Genomic DNA, 6,345 nt, shown 5'->3' with positions numbered 1-6,345 from the left:
AGAGCTATCAGAAGCCTCAAATCGTCGTTTGAATCTTTGTTTACAAAAGCAGATAAGTCGTTTTGAAAATTTTGTCTTGATATATGGTAAATAATATTTCTAGAGTGCTTTGGGATTAGGTCGTATCCGTATGTTCAAAAGAGAGGCTCTGCTCAGGGGGGGAGTAAGCCTGTCATCCACGAACAAATCCAGCCTACCTAAGGACGTTTTCACCGCTGCTCTATTTTTTTGGTCTATTTTTCTAACAGTTCCAAAAATATAGACCATCAAAATTAGACCAAAAAATTTCCATTTTCACCGGTGATGTTTCAAACTGAATGTTTTCGTTTTGATCTGAAATGTTTTGATCACAATTGTGATTGACCAGCGAAAGGGATTGTAATTCACAAATGTTTTTAATTTTTTAGATGCTGGAAATGAATAAATTGGGACATTATACATTATTTTTAGCTGAATGGATTGCATCGAATCATTTCAGCACAGGATGGTTTCCCAACACTTTTCACATTGGCGTCGTTCCGGGAACTGCTCGGAACACCGTGGTTACAGCTTTCGATGCAATTCAGTAACGTAGTATTGATTTTACGACCCCGCTGCACCATTAACAGCGGTTGGAAGGTCTTCGGCAGTTTTAGCGTTCCCAGAAGATTCAAGTTGAGTACCAACGAGCTCCAAATTACGCTCTAGTTGCAACTCGAACTCGTCGAAGCATATCTCGCTACGTTGCATCCCAAACCGGAATCACCCTCGGTCACAATAACCACCTAGCGTTCGTCAAAGCTCCACTTTTGGCGTTCGTGGTTCTCTAGGAGCATCAACAGAGGTTTGGCCGCCACCGCCATCAGTCCCACATACTTGAGCACATCGGTGATGCCCTTGCGCTGCAGGATGCCCTTTGCACCAAACGGGCCACTTCCAATTCAGAACAGCGCTTCGGCGGTTAGAGAAAGGCAAATTGTCCCGGGCGATGAATACTGATGGGAACAAGCAAAGTAGACGATACCGTTACGAAGTAAAATTTCCTTTTTGACACTGATTGGAAAATGCAAATCCAGATTTTCAAGACATGCAATTGTATTATTCTAGCGTATCACTTCTTGCTTTTATGTTTGCTTCCATCGTTTTCGGGTTTGAAGTTCCCCCAGGAATTCCACCTGGAGTTGCTGCAAGAATTCAACCTAGAGTGACCTGAGGTTTCTCTAAGAATTCAACCTATAGTTCCACCAGGAATCCCACCTGTAGTTCTGGAGTTCTTTCAGGAATTCAACCTGGAGTTCTTCCAGGAATTAAACCTGGAGTTCCTCCAGAAATTCAACCTGCAGTTCCTCCAGGAATCCAACCTGGAGTTCCTCTAGAAATTCCTACTGGAATTCCTCCAGGAATCCAACCTGGAATTTCTGGAGGAACTTCCGGAGGAATTCCTGGAGGACCTTTCGGAGGAATTCCTGGAGGAACTTCCGGAGGAATTCCTGGAGGAACTTCCGGAGGAATTCCTGAAGAAACTTTTGAAGGAATTGCTGAAGGAACTTCCGAAGAAATTCCTGGAGGAACTTCTGAAGGAATTCCTGGAGGAACTTCTGAAGGAATTCCTAGAGGAACTTCCGAAGGAATTCTCGGAGGAACTTCCGGAGGAACTTCCGGAGGAATTCTTGGAGGAACTTCCGAAGGAATTCCTGAAGGAACTTCCGGAGGAATTTCTGAAGGAACTTCAGGGGGAATTTCTAGAGGAACTCCAGGGGGCATTCCTGGAAGAACTCCAGGAGGAATTCCTGAAGGAACTATAGGAGGAATCCCTGAAGGAACACTAAGAGAAATTCCTGAAGCAACTCCAGGAGGAATCCCAGAAAGATTTTCAGGAGGAATTCCTGCAGTAACTCCAGGGCGAATTCCTGAAGGAATTTCAGGAGGAATTTCTGAAGTAACTCCAGGAGGATTTCCTCAAGGAACTCCAGGAAGAACTTCAAAGGAATCCTGAAGAAATTTTAAGAGGAACTCCTAAAGGAATTTCTAGGAGTTTCTGGAGGAGGTTCACGAAGATCTCCAGCATAATTGATTGCATATTATTCGGCAACTCGGCCGTACTCTCCAGCATATTTCTGTACAAACTTAAGGAAGAAATCGTGCTGGAACTCTTAGAAGATCTTCTAAAGGATTTGAAGTATCTCCAAAAGGAATTCCTGGAGAAACTCCTGTATGAACTTTTAGAGAATTTTGGAAACGATTCCCATCAAAATGCTCAAAGTATTCCCTTCGGTTGCCCTAAAAACTACAGTTTGAAAACCCTGAAGATTACAAGGATTCACGTCGGCATACCGAAAGGATCCGAATTTCCGTCGGTATTCCGAAAGGATTCCCGTCTAAATCACGTAGGGATTCCCGTTGGAATCACGAAAGGATTCCCGTTGAAATTTTGAGAGTATTCCCGGCGGAATCTCAAAAAGGATTCCCGTCGGAATCCCGAAAGGATTTCCGTCGTAATCACGTAAGGATTCTCGTTAGAATATCCAAAAGATTCCTGGGTGAATTCCCAAAAGGATTTACGTCGAAATCCAGAAAGGATTACCTATCGGAATCCCAAAAGAAGTGGTGTCGGGATCCTCGGGATTCAAAAGAATTCCCGTTAGAATCCCAAACTGATTCCCGTCGGAATACCAAAAGAATTCCCGTCGGAATTACCTGGATTTCTGTCGGAATACCAAAAGGATTCCCTTCGGAATCCTGGAAGAACTCCTGTCTGAATCCCGAAACAATTCAAATCGGTATCCCGAAAAGATTGTTAAAGGATTCCCATCGGAATCCCAAAAAAAAGTATTCCTCCAAAGAACGACCATCGAAATTCCCAAAAGCTTCCTGTCGGAATCCTCATAGAATTCCCGTCAGAATCCCCAAAGAACTCTTGTCGGAATCCCCAAAAGATTCCTGTATGAATACCTAAAAGATTCCCATCGGAATCCCAAATGATTTCCGTATAGGGATCTCGTCGCATGGGTCGTGATGAAAATTGCGCTACCTATTTCATCTTATTAAAAAAAAACGTTGTCGTTACAAGGTATAGGATTCTGTATGTGCTTATAGTTGCTACCGGAGGAACTGGCGGGACATGGTGACTCGAAGCCAGCTCTTCCACCACTTCCGGATAATACAAATCGCTTTTTCTCGGAAGTAATGGTGGAGATTCACTCTTGGTACGTAGTAGCACAGATAACAGATATTTAGGCTGGTATAGCATACGTGTGTAAATATCCGCAACCGTTAATTCAAATGCATCGAACATTTGGAACGCGATTGGCAATCGTTTGGAGATGGCGCGATGATCATTACTGTGTAAAACGCAGCCTAAACACAACTGTCAAACATATTGGCTGCGTTCGACGGTTACTTATCAGTTGCGTTCGTATGTACTGCCGCAATCAGTTGAGTAGATGGCAGTAGTGAGTCAACGTATATCATTTCAAAAGTTTACACATGATTTTCAATAAAATTTGTTCTAGCTTAAATATCTGTTATCTGTGGTAGTAGGCTTCGGATCCACCAAAAACTGAATTTAAGTGTCGCCCAGTTTTTCGGAATCGTTTTGTGGCCGGATAACTGCTTCCCTGTTGACGCTGGTTGCCTATTTGGCTAGTGGTTGCACTAGTTCCGCGGGATTTCCGGATCTCTTCCGCGAAATCCTTCTTCTCGTGCTGGTATACCGCTTGACTTGACGTTTTTCGACGTTTCAGAATCAAAACAAACATTCTTCTTTGAATTATTTTTGTTTTGATAAATTTGGAGCGCAAGTCGAATTCTGGTCCAAATGTGAAAAAAATTGAAACAAAAGTGTATGACAGATTCATTTATTTAAAACGAAACTGTTCGAAAAATAAATTTAGACCGCCCCGGTGGAAATGGAAAATTTAGATTTGGTCTATTCTACTGTCAAAATTTGGAATAGAACGCGATCAGTGAAAACGTCCTAAGATGTATTATCCGGGCCTCGCCGCTTGGGAAAGGCGGGCCACCCTGGGCCACCCCGCTTGGCAAGTGTAACATTTTTCGAACTGGAATCTTGTAGGATATTGGTTAACCTACACTACTGCTGACTAACGAAAAAAATGTGGGATTGTTTATTTACATTTGCTTCATACTACATGCAGAGGAGGCGCGATGCACCGCATATTACCCCCCTGGCTCTGCTTGATCCATCAGGCAGGGGACTGATGGGCCAAACACAATTGATACGTTTGCGTGCGTTTTGACAGTTTTCCCATGGGAAAACTGTCAAAACGCACGCAAACGTATCAATTGTGTTTGACCCACACGAAGAAAAAGACAGATAGTTTGAAACAACCATCATGTTGGTTGAAGCTAACATTAACATTATGGTTGTTCCAAACTAGATTTTTGTTGATTCAAATCCATAATGTAGGTTCAATAGAATTGTATTCTTAGTTTGAAACAAACTAAGAATGATGGTTGTAATCAATGATGTTTTGTTTGTTTTGAATATATCATATATGTTGATTCTACACAAAATCGTAGTTTGATATAAACAAAATATAGGTTGTATAGGGTTGTATTAGTTTGTTTAGAAAAATATAATCCTGCTCTCTGTCTAATCACCTCTGCTTTATGTACCAGGGAAAAAGGTGAATATTCTCTTACAGTAAGGTCGCTCAATTATCAGTGAAAATTTATCAATTACAGGCGAAATGGTTCCTCTAAGATCAACATGTTCAACAGAATTGCCGTAGTGTGGCTCAGAATACGTATGCTGTTGCAGAGCAGCTACAGTAAAAGTTGAGTTACAGATCGACTGGTCGAAACAATTAGTTCGTCGGTACCGGAAACAACCTGTTTCATAGCGTTGACCAGGCGGTGACTATGTCGCACAAAATCCCCCAAACGGTGATGGAGCAAAAATTGATTAGAAGACCGGAATAGTTCTGACCTTGCGGCAAAAAATGGTAAATGCAATTTATACAAAGCATTCATTCTATCATGCCACTGAATGAATTATATTTTAATGATAAAAGTGTTATTTTACTGTTACAGGACAATCACTGCTCTTCTGAGTTCATGTAATATGGCGTGCATATGGCAGAAAAACAAAACAAGTAGTTCAACGTCCCCGTTGAGTAGTCGATGCCGATAGTTTTGAATAAATTTTATAAAAGAATATACAACCATGTACATAAACTAAAATTTTATCAATAAATAAGTCTATTCAAAGAAAATAGAAAAAAAAATCGCTAATAATATATTTGTATCAAACAACCAATCCATTTTGATCCAAACTAAATTTTGGTTATTTCAAACTAATATTTTTCAGTTTGAAACAACCAACGTTGTTGTTTATTTCATCGACTGTCAAAAAATAACCATCGTTTTTGGTTGTTTCAAACAATATTTTATTGAATTTGACTACAAAGCAAGGAAACAACCAACATCATATTCTAGTTTGTTTTAACCAACAATCCTGTTTGATGTAAACTAATTTTATGTTTGTGCAAATATCAACCCAAACATTAGTTTGAAATTAACTTAGATTTGGTTGAAACTACCAATTATTGTTCTCCGTGCATGAAGAGAAGGCTAATACGTCTACCCACCATTCATTCAATATGGCGTAGAATGTTTTTGTTTTAATTTCGTTTAATTCGTGAAAACAACTTCGGAAGTATCGACGAGCTAATTTTCGACATAAAGAAGCCATACAAATACAAAAGGATCGATGTACCTCAGGGGGGTAGTAGAAATACTACAATAAGAGATCGGCGAAGACGCCATCTTGTTTCCAATCGAACCGTCAAAAGCGGTTCCAATTCGACTTGTTTACTTTATACTGTCAAGCAGTTAGTTATTGGAAAGACGCATTGGGAAAAGAAAATTGGTTCTTCTCAGGACCACCCGCATAATAAAAAACAGTTCTATATGAAGTTAGAACAGTAATATTGACCTATGAAATAATGTCACTGTTTATTTAGATGTTCTTTGATTTTTCAACAATACAAGGTGTTGAAAACTGTACTGTGCAAAATTATATGTTACTATTAGAGATTACTAAGGGCCCTCCTTAGCCGTGCGGTAAGACGCGCGGCTACAAAGCAAGACCATGCTGAGGGTGGCTGGGTTCGATTCCCGGTGCCGGTCTAGACAATTTTCGGATTGGAAATTGTATCGACTTCCCTGGGCATAAAAGTATCATCGTGCTAGCCTCATGATATACGAATGCAAAAATGGTAACCTGGCTTAGAAACCTCGCAGTTAATAACTGTGGAAGTGCTTAATGAACACTAAGCTGCGAGGCGGCTCTGTCCCAGTGTGGGGATGTAATGCCAATAAGAAGAAGAAGAAGAATTAGAG

The 6,345-nt window shown here is 40.6% G+C and overlaps 1 long non-coding RNA gene across 1 annotated transcript; it reads left to right on the top strand.

The window, feature by feature from the left end:
* The first annotated feature begins 4,330 nt into the window (after positions 1-4,330).
* LOC134226436 (uncharacterized) lies at positions 4,331-5,195 on the top strand. Its single transcript, XR_009983479.1, has 3 exons — positions 4,331-4,628; positions 4,687-4,946; positions 5,035-5,195. It is a non-coding gene; the product is annotated as an uncharacterized LOC134226436 (long non-coding RNA).
* Positions 5,196-6,345: the final 1,150 nt, after the last annotated feature.

This window comes from Armigeres subalbatus, chromosome 3, assembly GCF_024139115.2.
Source record: "Armigeres subalbatus isolate Guangzhou_Male chromosome 3, GZ_Asu_2, whole genome shotgun sequence".
In the NCBI taxonomy this organism is placed as follows: Eukaryota; Metazoa; Arthropoda; class Insecta; order Diptera; family Culicidae; genus Armigeres; species Armigeres subalbatus.
The sequence above is the reverse complement of the archived record's forward strand: the minus strand, read 5'-3'. Positions and strand labels throughout refer to the sequence as shown.